The 21,237-nt window shown below is 39.1% G+C and overlaps 1 protein-coding gene across 1 annotated transcript in view; it reads right to left on the reverse strand.

The window, feature by feature from the left end:
* Window positions 1–21,237, reverse strand: part of schip1 (schwannomin interacting protein 1) — a 492,362-nt gene that overhangs the window by 424,221 nt on the left and 46,904 nt on the right. The window lies entirely within an intron of this gene.

Raw genomic sequence — 21,237 nt, forward strand, 5'->3', positions numbered from 1 at the left:
TCTGATTTTTTTGCTCAATGTGGCTCTGATCTAGAGCTGCACGATATATCGTTTAGGCATCACCATCACTATATGATGCATGTGCGCAATGGTCACATCGCAGGATGTGCGATGTCACTTAAGGCAATTAAATCAAACAACATAAAAAAAAATGCTGCAGTGTTTTAATTCTTGACGCCAGAAGTAGATACACAGCGCTGTCTCTGTGTCTGTGTGAGTGACAGGCTGGCCGCATAGCCTCCATCCACATGGTTGGGCACGGGCTTGTAATCGCTTGTGTTGAAAGCTGTGCACCTCAATTCAGCACAGTTTTGCACAGATATTTCCAGTTATAGCTGAATTCACTTTTTTATTCCCAGAAAAAAACGCTCTTATTTTACCTTTTAAAAAGCCATTTGAATGCCTGATTAAAGGGCTAATAACTGTTGTTTTGCTGTTTTCCTCAAGTTCTGAGTGATGTTTTGAGCATGGACTCAACTCAACTTGATCGTTCCGGACGTGAGACTGCACGCAGGTGAGGGCGGGGCTGGAGATGTAATGGACCATGCATTGTTTAATATCGTGATATACAGTGAGTCCAAGAAGTATTTGATCCCTTGCTGATTTTCTTCGTTGGCCCACTAATAAAGACACTATCCTTCTGCACTTTTAATAGTAGATATATTCTAACATGGAGAGACAGAATATCAAGACAAAAATCCAGAATATAATTTTAAAGAATATATTTTAATTAATTTGTATTTCAATGAGGAAAATAAGTATTTGATCCCTCTTGCCAAACACACTCAATACTTAGTGGCAAAGCCTTTGTTTGCAAGCACAGCGGTGAGACGTTTGTTGTAGTTAACCACAAGTTTAGCACACACACCAGGGGGAATTTTGTCCCACTCTTCTTTGCAGATCCTCTCTAAATCATGAAGGTTGGTGGGCTGTCGCTTGGCAACTCTGACCTTCAGCTCCCTCCATAGATTTTCGATCGGATTGAGGTCTGGCGACTGGCTGGGCCACTCCATGACCTTAATGTGATTTTTCTTGAGCCAATCCTTTGTTGCCTTTGCTGTATGTTTAGGGTCGTTATCATGTTGGAAGACCCAACCACGGCCCATTTTCAGATCCCTGGCAGAGGAGAGGAGGTTGTCCCTCAGGATTGTGCGGTACATGGCTCCATCCATCTTCCCAGTGATGCGGTGAAGTAGCCCTGTACCCTTGGCAGAGAAACACCCCCAAAACATTATGCTTCCACCTCCATGCTTGACGGTGGGCACAGTGTTCTTGGGGTCATAGGCAGCATTTTTCTTCCTCCACACATGGCGGGTGGAGTTGAGGCCAAAAAGTTCAATTTTGGTCTCGTCTGACCACAAAACCTTCTCCAAATAACTTGGTTCATCTTTCAAATGATCATTGGCATACTTGAGGCGCGCCTCCACATGTGCTCTCTTCAGCAGGGGTACCTTTCGGGCACTGCAGGATGTGAATCCATTGTTGCGCAAAGTGTTGCCAATTGTTTCCTTGCAAACTGTGGTCCCAGCTGCCTTCAGGTCATTTGCTAACTCCTGCCGAGTGGTTGCAGGACAATTCCCGACCGTTCTCAGCATCATTGCCACCCCACGAGGCGAAATCTTCTTTGGAGCACCGGGCCGAGGTCTGTTGATTGTCATGTTATACTCTTTAAACTTTCTGATAATTGCACCAATAGTTGTTACTTTCACATCCAACACCTTACTAATCTTTTTGTAGCCCTTTCCAGCTTTGTGAAGGTCAACAATTCTGACTCTGAGGTCCTGTGACAGCTCTTTGGTTTTACCCATGTTGGAGACTTGAAATCTGTGTGATCTGTCTGATTCTGTGGACAGGTGTTTTTCACACAAGTGATTAGGGAGAACAGGTGGCTTCAGGTCAGGTAACAAGTTGATTGGGAGTGTCTAACTGGTCTGTAAAAGCCAGAACTGCTAATGAATACTAAGGGATCAAATACTTATTTCACTCCATGAAATACAAATCAATTAATATATATTCCTTAGATTTCTTTTCTGGATTTTCTTTTTAATATTCTGTCTCTCCATGTAAGAATACATCTACCATTAAAAGTATAGAATGATCATGTCTTTATTAGTGGGCCAACGAAGAAAATCAGCAAGGGATCAAATACTTCTTGGACTCACTGTATATAGTCGAAAAAAGAACATTTGCAATGTAAAATCTTTCCAATATCGTGCAGCCCCATACTCTGATCTGATTTTTTTTTTATGGCTGTGTAAACGTGTGAACGTGCCAAACCTGAATTTTTCAATTAAATTTGAGTCACTTTCATATGTGGTTCTCAATTGGATACGTATCAGATCCATGGATTTGCGACATGAATGTGAACACTCAAATCAATCAGTGCGAATGAGCTGGTATGTTTACTTTGTTTGAAAATAGTGGCAACGAAGCTGAGATCTCATTTAAAGCACAAGCATACAGCTGAATATTGAATATGAATATTGTTTCCCCAGAGACATAAAAAAAATGTTGAATTAATGTAAATTATACCTTGATCTATTTGTTAGTACTTAATTTTTTTTATAAAGGTCTGTTTAATATTTAGTGCAGTTTTCTCAGAACCCACCGAGTCTCAGGGTGGTTGTACTTTATTTGCTTGTACGATATTAAAATATTTTTATATTGTAGGCCCAATGTCATTTTTTTTTTATAAAAACTGTAAAATGGTGTAACAGTAATAGTTAATATGCTAGTATATTATAAATGTGGCATATTGTCTTAAATCTCCTTTTGGAGCCCAGAAGCAGGAAAAAAGGCTTTTTCTATAGTGCCCTTTTAAAATGCCAATATTATTGTTTATCGCAATAATTTGTGGGACAATATATCGTTCTGAAAATGTTGTTATCGTGACAGACCTAATCTGTTGTTATTTAAGGTGTTAAATTTTTACGTTCTCTATAATGAAATGTACTGTTGGGTCAATGTTCTTTAAGTACTGGTGATATCCTTCATATGCTTCTTGTTGGTATGATAAGAAAATCAAGTATCACAATACGATAAAATATTGATATTTTTGTCCAGCTCTAAGCCCGATATTCAAATGACCACAGAAGCAATACATGCAACAGGTCTGTTTGCAGTACATGATTCAAAGTCCTGAAGAGTTCCTTTGTGACTTACTGCTTGAGTTGATGCAACACTTTTTGAGTATTTCAGTAGGAAGACCACTTCTGAGAAGATTCACACTTTGGATCGGTTCAGATTTTAAGGGCTAGTTTTAAAAATGTACTGGCACTGCCAAATAATTAGACTTGCTAGAGTAAAAAAAAAAAAAATTCCTGGTGGAGGAAAGGAGAAATGGAAGAAGTGATGAAGGAAGTTACAACCCAGAATTTCATTTCTTCTTTGTGATCTTTCCAGGCAAAGCTGAGCCTAGTAATTTCAGAGAATATAGCCATACAAACTCACTTTATACCATCAGGGTAAAGGATAGAGAGAGAGAGGAAGCTATAAAAAGGAAGATATATATATATAAAAAAACTCTGTCCACCAGTATAGTGAAACACGGACAAAAGTATTGGGACACCTGCTCCTACATTTGCTTCTTTTGTAATCCAGGGTATTAAAAAAAATATATATTCTGCTTCTATTGAAGAATAACTTTCTCTTTACTGTCCAGCTAATGCTTCTACCAGATTGTTTAGGAGCTCTGCTGTGAGTGTTTGGTTGAATTCAGTGAAAAGAGTGTTGTTCCACTGCTGTAAATCTCTCTACAGCAGGGGTTTCCAAACTATGGCCTACAGGCCATTTGCGGCCCGTTTCCTTTTTTGGAGCGGCCCGCGAGGTATTTTAGAAATAGAATGAAAGTTGGCCCGCTGTTAAGCAGGTTTTTATAATGTGAGATTCAAAGTTTGAACACTAGGCAAAAGAGTCTAAAAGCGGCAAGAGTGTAGTTGTAGCGCAAAAAAACGGGCCAAAGAGTCTAAAAGCGAAGAGAGTGTTCAGTTGTAGCACAGAAAAACAAGCCAAAGAGTCTAAAAGCGGAGAGAGTGCACAGTTGTAGCATAGAAAAACAGGCCAAAGAGTCTAAAAGCGGAGAGAGTGCTCAGTTGTAGCGCAGAAAAACGGCAAACGAGTCTAAAAGTTGCCGTAATTAAGGAGTTTAATATTAAGAGACATAAAATGAAACATCAATTTGAAAATTCTTAGTTTACACAACACTGTCAAAGATAGATAAAGAGAGTAAGTCAAGTAAAATGGTGTGTAAATGAAAGGAATCAGGAAAATGTATTATTTAAAGTGGTATATTTCATTATTTGTTTTATTACAGAGTCTGTGGCCCGTGACTCAAATATATTTCTCCTTCTGGCCCCCAACAAAAAAAGTTTGGACACCCCTGCTCTACAGTATGTGTGTATACTCCTGTATCACTTTAGAAAGCCCAACAAGACCAGAGGGTTTAAGATATGGAGAGACCATATACACTTGTGAAGTGTGTAGGTCTATACCATTCAGGCAAGTATGAATTAAAGATGAGCATCGCTGAAGCCTGCCGCCTCCTGATCCCTGCTGCCAGGTATTTGAGTGTGTGTGTGAACCTATATGTACACACACACACACACACACACATATATACTGTAGGTATACGTGAAGCCTTTGCTGAGTGGTTTTGGTCAGCATCATTCTTCTTTGGAACAGTATTAGCCACCATGCTCTATCCTCATATCTCTCATCTTCATTGGTCCATCTAGTCTATGTCTAGACAATGTATTAGTGAATTGTTGTTAAAGAAGAAATTTGGTGTGAAATGGACTTGGGTTGTAGTAAAACGTGATAATAAGCACAAACTTTTGTCAAATAGCCAACATCCATTCTTTCCCAGCATTCCAAAATACAGTGCTTTTAGCTGATGCTCCCAACAAGCTTATAATGCTAGTGATAGGGGCATGAGTTCCCCATGCAAAGAAATCCGTATTTTACACCATTAACAAGCTTCTATAAAAGTGTTACCAAATTTTCATCATTGGAATAGATTATTAATTAATACTAGATAGATGATATTTACATTATATAGATGTTCATGTGGCGCAGTGGATAACACCACTACCTGCTAGTGAGCTACCACATCATATGGGAGACTAGGGTTCAATTCCTGGTCTGGTTGACTTTGCTGTGCTACACCAATAAGAGTCCTTGGGCGTGACTCCTAACACTACATTGGTCCACCTCTGTAAACGGAATAACTTTGTAAGTCACTCTGGATAAAAGTGTCAGTTAAATGTCATGAATGTACATGTAACCCAAATGTGCTAACGTCTGAACAAAACTTATGATGCATTATGATCAAAGTTCATCTATAATGTGTATAATGGGCAATATATCCTACAGTCTTATAGACATGACATTACATTACATTTGTCAGACGCTTTTGTCCAAAGCGACTTACAATAGTGAAGTACAAAAGTATAAGAACTTAAAGGTAAAAACAAATTTATATAGGGCCTGAAGGAGGTCAAAGGAAATAATGGGATAGAGAAGTGAAGGGGGGGAAGAAGGAAATGAGGTTAGAAGTAGTTAGTTGGTTAGTTAGAGGAGTTAGGAGAGTAGGTGCTCTTTGAAGAGCTCTGTCTTCAAGAGTTTATTAAAGATAGCGAGAGATTCTCCTGATCTGGTAGTAGAAGGTAGTTTGTTCCACCATTGGGGAACTCTGTATGAGAACAGTCTGGATTGCTTTGTGTGAATGTTTGTTTGGTAAAGAGAGGCGACGTTCATTGGAGGAGCGCAGCGGCCGGGAGGTGTCGTAAGCCTTCAGGAGTGAGTGCAGGTATGAAGGAGCTGTTCTGTCATCACCTTGTAGGCGGTTGTAAGAGCTTTGAATTTGCGATGATGCTCGCATCAACTGGTAGCCAATGGAGCTCAATGACATTCATATAGTCAAGTGTTCCCCTTTATTTAGTGGTAGATCCAAAGCAAAGATCACTGGAAACCATCATTATTTCATCTGCATCATCTACAATGGTGTGAAAAGAGAGGAAATGGCCGGGTGATGTATGTAGGTCACAGTCCTGAAACATTAGACTGAAAAACTCTTGAAAATGCGCATTTCGTAGATTCATCAGCCCAGCACTGCATTGCCTAAAGCATTTAATACAGCCATGTGTCACTGTGGAGAACAAATGGATGAGGAACAAAACGGAGAAAAGGCTCAGGCCCTTTGAAAATACTGAAATATACTGATTAAAGCATAAATAGGGTGAAGTATACTTGTCACCCTTTCTTTGGTTTAGTGCTACAATAAACGTGGGAAGCTGGAGAGCCCACGCTGCCTGAGGTCCTGAAAGCCCAGTATGCTATATATATTTTCTTTTTTCTTTTTTAGCTGTTTAGCATACATATCAGCCTTTGATGCATTAGAAAAAATAGCAGAACTTATCAACTACCAACATCTAATTAGCTAATTTGCTAATTAGCCATTGGAACCAATCTAAAATCTAAGGTTTAAAATCTAGATCCAGTCCTTCAGGGCCAGAGCTCTAAATAACAGATGGGTCCTCTGTTCCAGCCCCCTACAGCACTGGTTTAAAGAACCCTGCTGTAGATTAATATTTAATTTTATAGTGTATAAAGGTTTGTATTGTGTGGCCTGTTTCAATAGATACGGTTAGGCTGACTGTGGGCCTCAATGCACATCATGCTTCTATGAAAGAAATGACAATATGTTCATGTATAAAGATAAAATAAAAAAACAAACACAAAGATATGCAAAATTCAGAATTTCAGTGTTTAAAGCCTTATTTAGAAAAGTTAACTGACAACAAACAGAAAGAGATAGCAATGTACTGAATGACTACACACAGAAACATTTTACACAGCGAATGTTATACACTGGCATACCAATAGCATCAAGTGTTACCATAGGGGACAGCATTAAATTGTCCAAAGGTACGATATCAGGTATGATACTGCTGTAATTACCATTTCGTATTTAATTTACATTTACATATATATATATATGGGATTTAGCTGACACTCTTATCCAAGGTGACATACAAGGTTATTTCACCAGATTATAAGGCACACTATCAATAAACCTGTTGCCATGTTTTTTAATTCTAATTCAGCAGCTAACATAAGCTAAGCTAAGCTAAGTAAACAAAACTGTAGTTCTTAAAAAAAATCAGACCAGTCAAACCAGCGCTGCATGTAAATCTACACAAATTTCTCGCCTGAAAACTGTTTATTTGGGTGAGTAAAGCGCTTAAATTTATTTACAGTAAGCTTAGATTTACAGATTTTCACTAAAGCTGGAGCATTAGCATTACTAACCGCTAACTAACCGCTACCCGACAGAGCTACACAGAGGAACCCTGAGTGTTCCAGTAAGCCAGAGCAATATTAGCTAGCGATTCGTTTCACGTAGCTTGTTTAAACACGGTGAACATGCAAGCTTCAGTCCCATATACTCACCTCTGAACAGCCACAGAGCTAGTTCTATTTTTAGCGCCTAATGCTAACACTGCTCCAGCAGTGCTCTTTGGGGTTATCAGCAGGGTATATGCCGATAATACTCACCTCTGAACGACCAAAAAGCTAGCGCTCAGCACGGTTAGCGGCTAATGCTAATGCCCGAGCAGTGCTAGCCAGGGTTAGCAGCAGGCTACAGGCTGATAATACACTAGGAGTCTGCCCCAGATTAGCACAGCATAGTCACCCAGACTGGAATTTAACCCTAGTTCTCCCACATGATGTGAAAACTCACTGAACCACACCAACCATATCAGATAAACATGGCTGAACTACACTGAACTATAAACTCATTGTAACCCTGTAGCATGAGACACATCACTAATAATCAGATGTTCTTTACAAATGGGAAATTTAAATGTAAACATTTAAAGGAGAAAACGAACAGTCTTTTAAATGGTAGCAGCAAAAGCAAAAAAAAAATAATCTACCAAACACAAGTTTCCTCACTTTTTGTGCTATGTTTATATTTGAGTTTGTGGCCTTTAACTGTCATTGTAAGTTACTGTGTCTGCACTCTTTCTCTCATTGTCTCTGTTCACCTTTAAATGCCTAAAAAAAGACTAGGAAAAAAGAACAAAAGAGAGAGAGAGAAAACTATAATGAGCAAGAGGAATGTGAACACTGACTACAGACTGAAAAGGGCACAGATTAAAAAAAAGCTTGAGGGTTTAAACACGTGTGTGTCTAATTCTGGGAGGTGCAAGAAGAAAAAATCAGGGCTGGTGCTATTTATTTGGGTGCCCTAAGCACAAAAGCTTTGTGGTGCCCCCGTTTTCTAAATTTGACCTCCCGTTACTTCAAAATGCTATAGTAATATGATCTGATACTTAGGTCATTAATAGTATAGAAAGGCTTCCTCATGAATTTTATGGTGTCATTTGATAACAGTATTATTTGCCTTTTTATAGGACATTTTTAATAGACATTTTTTTTTACAGTAATACCACTTAAAACATTTACCTTGAATACATGAAAATGATATATTTATGAATTCAGTGGTGTACAAAAAGATAGCTCTTTTATTTTAATGTTTTATAAGACTCCAAACTCTAATTTGTTTTTTACATTATTATTACTTAAAACATACATAATAAATACTATACAGGTGTTCTTTACGCTTTAGTGGTTTCATTTGATGATCCTTTATTTTTTTATTTTATAGGAGTCTACATTTTATAAATTGGTCTTTTTACAACCAAATAGGCATTGTTTTCTGAATTTGCCACTCCATTACACCAGATTCCTACAGTAATATCATTTGAAACCTACATGATTAATAATATGGGAGTGTTTATTTTAAGACAGTAGTGGTTTAATTTGATAGCACCTTGATTTTCTTCTTTAATAAGACTTTGAATTTATATCATTTGATGGTTTTTCACAAGTTTTTTGATGCTTTCACCCCTGTGCAATTGGTGTCCTACACATAGTGTGTGATCAGTATGACATCAGAGAGATCAATATTATCAATATTAAGAGAGATCACTTCATATTATTCTCAATCTAACTCGTCCCAAAAGTTGTTGTGTGTTGTTGCTTGTCCAGGAAAGCATGTAAAGTGTGTCCTTTGGGAGTGAAGTCCTGACTATTGAAGGAGCCAAAATACTGTATTTTTCTACCAATTTTCCATAATCCTGCTTTAATTTTCAGGGAAATTCAATGTATAATATAATAAAATAGAAATGCAATTCTATTGTGCCATAGATCAGACCAACATTACAGCCTGAGGTGTGGAAGGGAAAACAGCCCACAGGCCATCAATAAGAAAACGAGAGAAACAAAAAAGAGTGAACGAGATGCAAGAAGAAATCCTGAACAAAAGGAAGGAGGGAAGCCAATTCATAAGCTGAAAACGAGTAATGACAACACAGATGAAGCTGGAGAGGTGAAAGAGAGCATGAGGAAAAGAAAGAACGAGCGCAGCCACAGACGACTGCGAGAGCCAGGTCAGAAGGATCAGCCTAGGGCAACACCATATTTCTCTCTCTGTAGCGAGAGACATTGCTAATTTAGCACCCTGTCCAATACTGTCCTCTAACAGACGCTGCTCTTTCTCTCTCTCTCTCTCTCTCTCTCTCACAAACACACACACACAGACCCACACCACCCAGAACAGAGCGTTCAGCAGACAGATGTGTGTGAGCAAGTATTGAAGGGTCTTAAAGATAAGGCGCTAAAAATAGCTAGCGTCGGCTAGTCAGCGGGTGCAGCAGACACTGAGACGTTTCCTTTGAGCCAGAAAGAGATAAATTTGGATTTCTGCACTTGTGTGATACGGCTGCTACCTTTCCGGCTAGTGTTTAGGCTGAGAGGGCTTGGAGAATAGCACATCCTGTGCTGTAGGAGACATCTGATTGGTTAGCTTGAGGTCATCCCAATGTTTTCTGTGCTTATGCGCTACTAAAACTTTCAGCACACTTTCAATTTAGTGTTTTTATTGATATGGCAAGTTTTATCTGCATCTTTGATGAGTTTGAGAATTTGGATAGAGGGAACTACTGTCAGCTAAGAAGAGTGAGTACAATCATCTGGTCCAAACAAAGCACAGAATAGTGGCGATTATTCAGCTAATGCATGCTTTTACACTCACATGCTAAATGTTATGACACTTATATTCCCATATATCCCATTACTTTTGTCATGTACCATGGAAGCTTAAAAAAACGAGCCCTGACCTGCAGGATATGCATTAACTACGATTGTGATTTCTGATGATGAGTTGCTTTTCTATTCACATGGACATTTCCAGCCAGACACTGCCGGTCACAATCATTTCTCCTAGCATTTTAAATCTACACACAAAATGCATGTTTAACCCTTTGAACCCCAACCTAATTTGTTATTTTTCTCAGTTCCCCTTTCCGTTCCAGAGACGGTCACATTCTGTTATTTTTCTTTATACCAGAAGACATTAAGCTGCTCAAAAATGTCATCATTTGAAATGAAAATGCTTCTATAATTTGTAAATCTTCATGGAATTGATCACGTTTTGATCCAAATTTTACCCAGCGCCTGTTTTTTTTACGTATTTCAAATCAATTCACTTAAGAGTTTTCTTTTCAATAAGAGTTAGATTAGAGTGTACATTAATTGAACGTATAAGGATTTTGATGATAGTTCATTACATGGCTTATTACTGTGACAGAATACTTAAGCAGCACCAGGCGGAATATACTTATTAATAAACTTATTAAATTGGGGTATCTCAAGCCATCCATGAGGTACAAATTGTTCAAAAATTGATAATAAATAGATAGAAAATGATCTATGAATCTGACTAAAAATATTATTGCTCAATGAACTGTTTAGATTTAATGACTTTGATTTATGTATCCACTGAATCTGACTTACATTAACTGTTTTAAACTGAAATTCCACCTTAAAATTGCACCTCTCTTTCTTTTAAGTTCTGCACCAGTTAAGGTGGAAATGAAAATTCCAGAAACAAGCTGGAGAAAAACTGAATCATACTGATGTAGCCACATGATGGCATGTCATAAATCACTACATTTAAAGAAAGGACATCAAATGATAAAACAAGATCAGAGCTTTTCTTAAAATATCATCATACTGAGATATTGTACAGTATATTAGGGACCTTAGGGACCTTAAGGCCTAAACACACAGATATGCTGCCATTAGTGCTGGAGAACCATGAGTAAGCAAAGCCTCAGAGACCAGAGTCATGATCCTAAGCTCGTCATTGGCAGTCCTCACTACTTCCCACCCTGCTGACACCAAGAATGACAAAAAGTGAGGGAAAAAACACACACCTTTGAAGTCCTGAGCTGGTGCTAACATCATTAGCATATAATGGAACAATGCTAGCTTCCCCAGGGCAAGGAGGAATGGGGAATTAATGTTTAATTGACTCAGGAGTGCTTACATTCAGACCTAGAGCTAAGCCAAGGAGAGTCATGCTGCTGGATTAGGCTGGTAATTAGAATGTTGGTGAATTTAGCAAGACTTTAAGGTGAATGCTGCATAATTGTGGATCGTTTGCACTAAAAGCTAGTGTGGTCAAGCATCTTCAAGCATCTAAATTGTTTACAATTGTCAATACATCTTAAACTGCATTGTGTAGCATATCATATTTATGCTACACAATGCAAATTGTGTATCTCCAAAATAGTGATTTACAGGAGAAGGCAAAACTGTTCAGAAATTTGAATGGAAGTTAATGTAAAATAAGAGGCTTTCCAGGTAATGTCAGGGCATTTCTATTGGTCTATTCATTCTGACTTGGTTATGAATTGAACAAATCAGACTTTAGACCATGGAGAAGATAAAAAAATTTAGAAAAAAAAGGAAATACATAGTTTTCATTGGACAGCAGCGATATACAGCTTTGAAAAAAATTAAGAGACCACTTCAGTTTCTAAATCAGTTGTTGTTTTATTTCATAAAACTACGGACAACATTTCTCCCAAATTCCAAATAAACATATTATCATTTAGAGCATTTATTTGCATTTTTAAGTGGTCTCTTATTTTTTTCCAAAGCTGTATGAATGTGCTAAAGTACTAATTATGTTCCTACTACTAAGGCCTACTTGAAGCATCTTTTCCACCCAAGCTACAACATCCTACCCATGGTGATCCTCCTAACTAAGTGCTATTCTGACCTGCAGTACGGCAAAATCAGAACAGAAGTGAGTTCACACACACATTTACACTCATACATAATATAACGAGAATATAGAGAAAAGATACAGATGAAACATAATTTTAGATGAGAATTTCCTGTATAGGCTGTGTGTTGGCATGTGACTCATTGGGCCTATGTATACATATGTATAATATGCTGGGTATTTCTGTGAGCTGGGGATTTGGGAAAGTGTTTAATTAATTTTTTGGATGAGAGACAATGCAATTAACAGTCCTCATGTTGAGAGAAAATGAGCGTAGGGGGAGAAGCGAGGGAGACAGAGAGAGAGAGAGAGAGAGAGAGAGAGAGAGAGCGAGTGAATGAGAAGTGAGGTTGGAGGTGAAAACCATGCAAGAGACACATTATTCACAGCTATAGGAAACATTAAGCCACTTAAGATGGCAAAAAGCGTTCTTTGGAGCGATGCCACAGAAGAAGCTCTTTCAGTTCCCTGAAGAACCTTTTCATGCATGGATCTTTAATGATATTAACACTGGTTTCCACTCTAGCGTAGGCAGTGAGCCGTAAGGAAGCAGAGGAACTGTGTTCTCTGGAGCGATGGAGCTTCATCAGATGCCTTTGGATGGGATGAGGTGGGATGTGGTGGTGAATGCAATCAAATCCTTACAGCAATGCTAGTTTAAAATCTAGTAGAAAGCTCTTATTGGACACTAGCTAGATTTATTCCGGTAAAACCAGAATTAAGAGTTTTTTAATACCTTCCAAATATTTCTTTAGTAGGTAACACTTTCTTTAAGTGCTTCCTTCACCTTTTTATTGCCTGTTGATTTGTTTGTTTGTCAAAATCCTGCAGGAAACTTCATCGAACTATTGCCAGTGTGGGTATCTGTGCTAGGCTAAAAGCTAAAAAGCTAACTCTAGCCTAGCAGCATTATAGATAAGCTAATAACACAGAACTTTAACAGAATTGCAGCACCGACATCTGATAAGAATCGTATTGTACAATGTTTGCGTTGCAATGCTTTAAACAAAGTTTGGCTATGCTAATATTATTTAGTTTAGATGTGCTGGATCTGTTGGAGCCACTGAGGATGCCTCACTGTAAAACCAATCAGCCAATCAGTGCAAAGCTCCTTTTTTTTATTCATGAGCCTCCATAAATGGTTGATGTCACAATCGAATAAGCGAGGGACCTTGCTATGTGTTCACTGGTGTGTGTGTTCAACAGAACTCACAAGATAACACCTCACAACTTATACAGGGATGAGTTTTCTCAAAACCATTCCCTGAGATAACTTGGCCTCAGGGGATGACCAATTTACATATCGTTGTCACATGACTTCCAGACTATCCAGAGCGTTACCCCAGTTTTCCACTGCACGACACCAACCAACTACCAACTCCTTACTGTCTAATGCCTAAAAAATCAATACTATGGTAACATTTGCTATTAATATTATAGAGCTAATTTAAGACTGGATTTACAGCAGTAGTTCAACAATAAAAAAAGCTCTACCACATTCTACAATCCACACACACACACACACAAACACAAACACACAAACACACATGTAAGCACATAACCTATGGCATGTTAATCTGAACTCATTGACCCTCCACAGTTCCAAATCTTAGCCGGACCGAATGAACCTCCCAACCCGAACGTTGTTCATCCATCCATCCATCCTTTCCTCCTCTCTCCTCCATTCATCCACTCCCTCCACTCACTCCCCTCTTCCCTTCTGTCTCTCTTTCCCCTGACCCACATCACTCAACACATCAGAGGGGAGTAATAAGCAGCAGGGAGGCTTTATCGGGAGATGGTGTGGGAAGGGAGATGGCCTGATGGAGTGTGAAAGGAAGAAAGGGGAAAAAAAGAACATGAGATGATATCAGGTGCAGGTGAAGAGTAAGGGATCACGCCTGTCAGCCTCGCTGCCCTTCAGGCGCCGAAGGGACGGGTGGAGAGCGAAAGGTCGGAATAGAAAAGCAGAAGAGAAATGGACTGAGTAAACAGCTTACAGCTGCTGTCCTACCAGCACTGCTAGCTCTATTCACATTTATCTCACTGGAAGCTGCAGAACTGAAATGGAGAGGAGTTCTGTTAGCTCTGCTGTGGTCAGTTTACATCAGGGTCAGTTGTACCTCCTTTTAGACTCTGAACTATTTTTTGTGTTCACAACTTTGTAACAGAGCTTCTAGACAACATAAAGCAATGAGACTGAAATGAGCTAAGAAATGATTTATAGATTGAACTTTAGGTGTAGGTTTCGCTGTTCCCATTCATTCAATGAAAATGAAGCTAAAATCTTCCTCCATGTTGGCGATCCTGAAACCCGAGTCTGCGCAGTAGAGACCAGAGGAGGGAGAAAGACTGTGGAGAGACAGCCTACTCATTTAAATAACCCCGCCCCTGAGGGCTGCCTCCACAGAGTTAGCACAGTAAGTCACAGGCTGATGGTCTGTTATTGGTCCCACCCATACAGTCATTGGTCCCACCCCGGATAGGTGTAACCCAGCCCTTTTACAATAACCACACCTTTTTTGAATAAAGCTGAATGACGTTTCAAAAACTAATTCTGTGGGGATATAAAAAAATTGACAATATAAGCAGAGGTTACACTAGCTGTTGCATTTAAATAATGGAGGTAGAATTGGAGGTTGTCTGTTTTGTTGGGTGGGGTTACACAGCTTTCTGCAACCAAACAGCAGTTTACTCTGTAAACTTGCAGGTCAGTATCCTCTGCTGAGATGCACAACGTGCCGCACTGTTAAGACACGAACATGCCAAAGTCAGAGCTCACCTGGCTCTTTAAAGGGAATGACTTCTGGCACACTGATTGGTTTATTTCATGTTACACCCAAAACACAGCCACGGTTAATTAAGAGAATTAGTACATGGCTTTTGTACGTTTTGAGCAATGCAAGGGGTATTATTTGTGCCCTCATGATATCAAAGACACACCTACACAACCCAAATACAGCTGTGCAATATGCAATTGTCCAGTGCGCTATTGATCGCTAAAATAGAGTGAGTGAGTAAAATTTCATTCAGTGAGTCTTGAGTGTGTTGTGTTGTCTATCAGAATATCTATCATAAGCTATCATGCTAATTCACAGCAATTAAATATTTGTTATTGTCTGTTTAACATTTGACGAATTATTGATTTTATAGTGTGCTCAATGTTCAACTTTTTCAAACAAACAGAACTCTGTACATAATATTTTTTTAATTTTTGTTTTATTTTGTTTTAAAAGCAACAGGGGCCAGTAGCTGGAATGCTAACACTGTGGTAGAGTTGCTGGTGTGCTATCACTGCAGTAACATTGTGAAACAAGCTCAGTAATCAGTGTGGTGATGCTGTGGTCACGATGTTGGACGAAGCCTGTAGCTGGCATGTTAATGCAACGGTAGAAATGTTAAGCTGACATGCTTTTGCAACAGACTTTGACATAAAATTATGTGACAATATCTCTTCAGATCAATTCCTTGTACAATAATACCTTAAGCAAGAAGACCTTAAATTAAAACCCCTCTGAACAGAATATTTTGTTTTTTAAATTTTCTTTAAATTTTCAAGTCAATTGTCCCACCCATTCAGCTGCTAGTCAGCTGCATATCCCCTATCACAAGAGTGCCATCCACCCACCCAGAGAGAGCAAGGTCAATTGTGCTCTCTCAGGGCTCTGTCAGCTGATAGCGAGCACCATGACCGGGATTCTAAAATGTTGGAAACATCCAAAATAATTTGGTATAAAAAGGATTTGAGCTGCATTCTATATAACATTCTATAAAGCTCATCCAAACTATTAACTACAGCTAAAAACAGAATGGATCAGTGGGCAAAACCTGGATTCAAAACCCTTAAAAGTGAAAATTCAATCCACCTGAAGGCCACTTGGAAAAAAATAAAGCAACAACTAAGAGACAGAGAAAGATAGAAGCAAGGGAACACTAAATATATAGCAGAGCACCATCCACCTCAAGATGATAGAGAAAAGAGAGTGAGAGAAGTTCCGTATTTACTGAAAAGAGAGGTATGAAATAATCTCTCACACGAAACCAGTTTCTCTCTCAAGTGCCATCCTGCTGACAGAGAGATAATTCCCCTTTCTTCTCTTTCTCTCTGAATCCTCCTCCAGCCGCTGTAATCTCATGCTAAATGACATTCCCCCGCAGGCTAACAGAGCACAGCTAAAGCAAACACAATCATTTCCCCTAGGACAGAGATGGAGAGAGAGGGAGAGACGGAGAGAGAGAGGGAGTTTGTTAGAGAGAGAAAGAGAGATGCATTACTAGATGCATTGCAGTCAGCAGCAATGCTTAGATATCGCTAAGTGATTGTGGACAGAAGGTTGATTTGTGGAAAGCTGACCTTATACATATATATATACACTTCCAGCTCTGCTTTCAAAATCCAGATAGAACTTATCTCAAACGCTACAGATATGAATTACACTTCTACTGCATTTTAAATGCCTGTTGAGCAAAAGACTCAAGACCAAACATGGTTGAGACCAAGTCAAGACCAAGAACTTGAGGTCTGAGTTGAGCCTAGACTTTGTTGTAGTTGTGTCTAAGTCAAGATTTAGGAGATTAGGAGTTGACAAATTTGAGTCAAGACAAAGTTAAAACCGAGAACTGGACACACCAACTCAAAGTCAATCTTTTGTACAAAGTAGTTCCAAGTCAAGATTGAGGACAGGACAGGATGGACTGGACTGAGGGAAACCCAAGACTTTATCGTAGTAGTCTGTTCCAGGTCAAGACTGGGACCAAGACTAGGTCAAGTCTGAATTGAGTCCAAGATTTTGCAGAAGTCTGGTTTAAGTCAAGACTAAACCTTAGACTTTGTAATATATACAGTAGGTCAGAGCCAAAACTAAGACCACGAGTCAAGACCGAGACATTGGGATCTGAGGTTGGCTCACAACATTTTAGTATTTAGGTCCAAAATAAGACCGAGTTAAGACAGAGTTAAGACTAAGACCTGGACACATGCATTAGTTGGGTCCAAGTTAAAATGGAGATCAGTGGTTTGTAAGCCTAAGTCAAGAACTAACTCTTGAATTCTTGCCTAAAGTGAGTTAAACCCAAGACATTTGGTAGACATGAAAGTAATTAGGTCAGAGTCAAAAACAAGACCGGAGGTGGTTGAGATTAAGTCAAGACCTTGAGGCCTGAGTTGAGCCCAAAACTACTTTGTAATAGTTGGGTCCAAGACAAAGTCAAAACTGAGAACTTGGCATATTAAATCTGAGTCAATCCCAATATTTTGTAGTTTGTAGTTGGATCTCAGTAAAGACTCAAGTTTGAGATAAGTCCAAGACTTTCTGCTGAAGTGTTAATCTGATCTGCAATCAGACTCCTGTATCTCATGTATACAGATATTTTCTAAGATACAGATTTATTTTATAGGGTTTTAAGGTGTTTTAAATGTGTTTCATGAAGACACAAATTCACACTGTTTCCAGAGAAGTATTATTAGCTGTATTTTACCTTTTTTAATAGTTTAAGTCTGATCTAAAATCTGACGTGTGTATCTGTCTTTTCTATTACAACTCTGCAATGTCACAAACTAACAAACTAAGACTCAGACTCATATATGCATCCACTACAACTACTGTACATAAAAACACAAACTCAGACTGACCCCAGAATTAATAAGCCTCAGGACTTCAAAATAACATTAATACATTACAATGTACAGGCTTTGGACAATGAAACTGAAACACCTGGTTTTAGACCACAATAATTTATTGTCCTGATGGACAGTTCTGGTGGAAACAGGAGAGTTGAATTCTGTCGTGATTTGGGCAGCTGTGGTTTTATGTTTTTGGATACAATCCGTGTTAGCACCCGAACAAAATTCCTTTTTAGACAGCTTCCTCTTACAGCGTCCACAGTTAATCCTGTTGGATGTGGTTCGTCCTTCTTGGTGGTATGCTGACATTACCCTGGATACCGTGGCTCTTGATAAATCACAAAGACTTGCTGTCTTGGTCACAGATGCGCCAGCAAGACGTGCACCAACAATTTGTCCTCTTTTAAACTCTGGTATGTCTCCCATAATGTTGTGTGCATTGCAATATTTGGAGCAAAACTCTGCTCTTACTGGTGCAGTGTGCAATTAATGAAGATTGGACACCAGGCTGCTCCAATTTAGCCATGAAACCTCCCACACTAAAATGACAGGTGTTTCAGTTTCATTGTTCAACCCCTGTATCTTACAACAATCTATTTCCAGTTAGTTTGCTGGCTAATAGTCTCAAAAGTTTTGCAAACAATAGACAATAGCTGAAGCATCTCAGAGGGAACTGCTGTCTATCGAGGGTTGCAATTATTATCATACCTGTCCCAAACCCTCTAGATACGTAGGTGAGCAGTGTAGCAGAGACAGAGACGGAGTGTGTGCTTGTGGAAGAGGAGGAGTCCCATATACATGCATTTACATGGAGCGTTCCATGCATACTCCTGTTCTGAGAGTTGGAATGACAATGACTGATAACCCCTCATTTGCATATGATTACAGGAACGTCAGGGCAAAATGCCACTGGGATGATGAAGAATTATCTGAACGGAGCAGAACCACAAGCAAGGGAGCATAACAAGGCAGAAAAAAAAACCGACATGGTAGAAAAACCAAGAGAGAGGATGGGGAAAAAAGAAAGAGAGTGAAGACAAAAGACAAGAGAGAGAAAGAGATATGGTGCTAGAACATCCTCATATGTCAGTGTCGTTTTTCACACATCAGATGAAATGGCATAATTTCTCAAACTCAAAATCGTTCCCTGTTGGGTGTGAGGTCTCGCACAATTGGATTGTCTATGCTCCGCCCACAATTGGAATAATATAGAATATAACAGTAGTAGAAGGCATTACCTTTTTTGGCCTAGACCAGTGGTTCCTATCCCTGGACCAATGGAACAGTCTACTCTACAGACTTCACAACTACCTTGTTTGGTCTGGAGCAAAGGATCATCATTTGATTGCATCAAAGAATAGATCAAACGAACCAGATCATTAAATGGTTCAGATATTTAGACCAATTACAGGAATTTAAGGCAGGATATGTGTCACCCATTAAACAACAGAAGAAGAAAAAAACGATGTTGTTCCAAAAAAAGTGCAATAGATTACACTGGTGATTTCTATATCTACTGTAACTGTAGATTAATCTGTATTTATAAATGAAACCCAAGAGAAATTTGTTAGACATGTAGGGAGGGGTACACCCAGAGGCAAAGTGTAGAGGTATACAGCTCTGGAAAAAAATGAGAGACCACTTAATAAGGATGTTTTTCTTTGATTTTACTAAATAAACAACCTCCGGAATATAAGCAAGAGGAAGATGGATGATCACAAGCCATCAAACCAAACTGAACTGCTTGATTTTTTGCACCAGGAGTGGCTTAAAGTTATCAAAAAGCAGTGTGTAAGACTGGTGGAGGAGAACATGCCAAGATGCATGAAAACTGTGATTAAAAACCAGGGCTTATTCCACCAAATATTGATTTCTGAACTCTTAAAACATGTTTATGAATATAAACTTGTTTTCTTTGCATTATTTGAGATCTGAAAGCTCTGCATCTTTTTTTTGTTTGTTTTTTCAGCCATTTCTCATTTTCTGTATTTTCTGCAAATAAATGCCCTGAATGAGAATGTTTTTTTTTTTTTTTTTGGAATTTGGTAGAAATGTTGTCCGTAGTTTATATAATAAAAAGCAATGTTCATTTTACTCAAACATATACCTATAAATAGCAAAATCAGAGAAACTGATTAAAAAACTGAAGTGATCTCTTAATCCTCCTTTTCCAGAGCTGTATATGGTGAGGAGAACAGGTGAAATCAATACTCGGGTGATTGTGGTGTGATGAATGAGTGATGTCAATGTGTGGTGCATTCTGGGAAATGGAGTTCGGAGGTCACTAGTAGACACAACTAGAAGTTCCATCAATGCCAGATTATTATTTAGAATTTAAAATCAATTTACAAAGACAATGGGATGCTGCGGTTAATAATAGCCATCTTAAACCTCACATAGACTATTTCTAAAGAACTAATTGAAGAAGATATTGATGAATAAGGCACCATTTAATAAACGTATCATCCCACTCCATATCACTCTGCCTACATTTCTTTTCCCACTTTTGTTTCCCCACTGCAAAAACAGCAGAGAAAAAAAATCAGGCATGAGATTGCAGTGTGAAGATCAATCAAATGCGTTTGCGCAATAACCAGAGAAATCCTCTCAGCTGGGGCTTCCCCAACGGAGCTCACCATCACTCGCCTTCATGCATAATGCATGGACTAACTACTTACTACTACAGCCGCGCTAACACGCGCAAACAGATCACATTAGCATTGTAAATTGCACTGTATGTTACATGAAGCTACGCGCTAATAGGTAGAGTCTTGCTGTCGAGGGCTTTCGCTCATACTTGACTTTTTTTTGCTGTTGCTGCGCATGCCAAAGACCCCCGGTTCTCCCACCACCCTCCAGATCAAAGACTCGCACATCGCCAATCATTCGGCATCAAGCCGGGCCGCCCCAACCCAGGGGCCGCCCCACTGAGGAGAAACACACACACTCCATCGATTTCAAAGGCCTCTCGCGGAGCCGGGCCAAAACGGGCGCCTTTAGACATTCATTAGAGTGCAGGGCAATTAGGATCTCAACCCCAACACACGTCTCCAAATGACTAAAGGCTTTAGCCATTAGAAATGGGAGCCATTGATCTGGTGCTCCCAGCAGCAGCAGCGCTAATCTTCAGCAGGTGCCCAGGCTCATTAAAACTGACGCTAATTAGCGGGCAATTAACAGTGCTTGCTACTTATCTGTTTATGAACATCTTCCACCGAAAAAGTTTGGCCCACGGGTTAAACGATATCGATCAGGCGGCCGGCCCACACACCCTTGCATACACACACACACACACCTCCAGCTAAACCAGATGCCTCTGAATCAGTTTATCTAATTATATATATGCTATTTATATGTTTGATTAAATTTTTGTTTTATTCTATAAACTACAGACTACATTCCTCACAAATTTCAAATAGAAATATTGTTTTTTATAGCATTTATTTGCATACAATTTTTAGACCTCAAATATTGC

This window comes from Astyanax mexicanus, chromosome 4 (genome assembly GCF_023375975.1).
Source record: "Astyanax mexicanus isolate ESR-SI-001 chromosome 4, AstMex3_surface, whole genome shotgun sequence".
In the NCBI taxonomy this organism is placed as follows: domain Eukaryota; kingdom Metazoa; phylum Chordata; class Actinopteri; order Characiformes; family Acestrorhamphidae; genus Astyanax; species Astyanax mexicanus.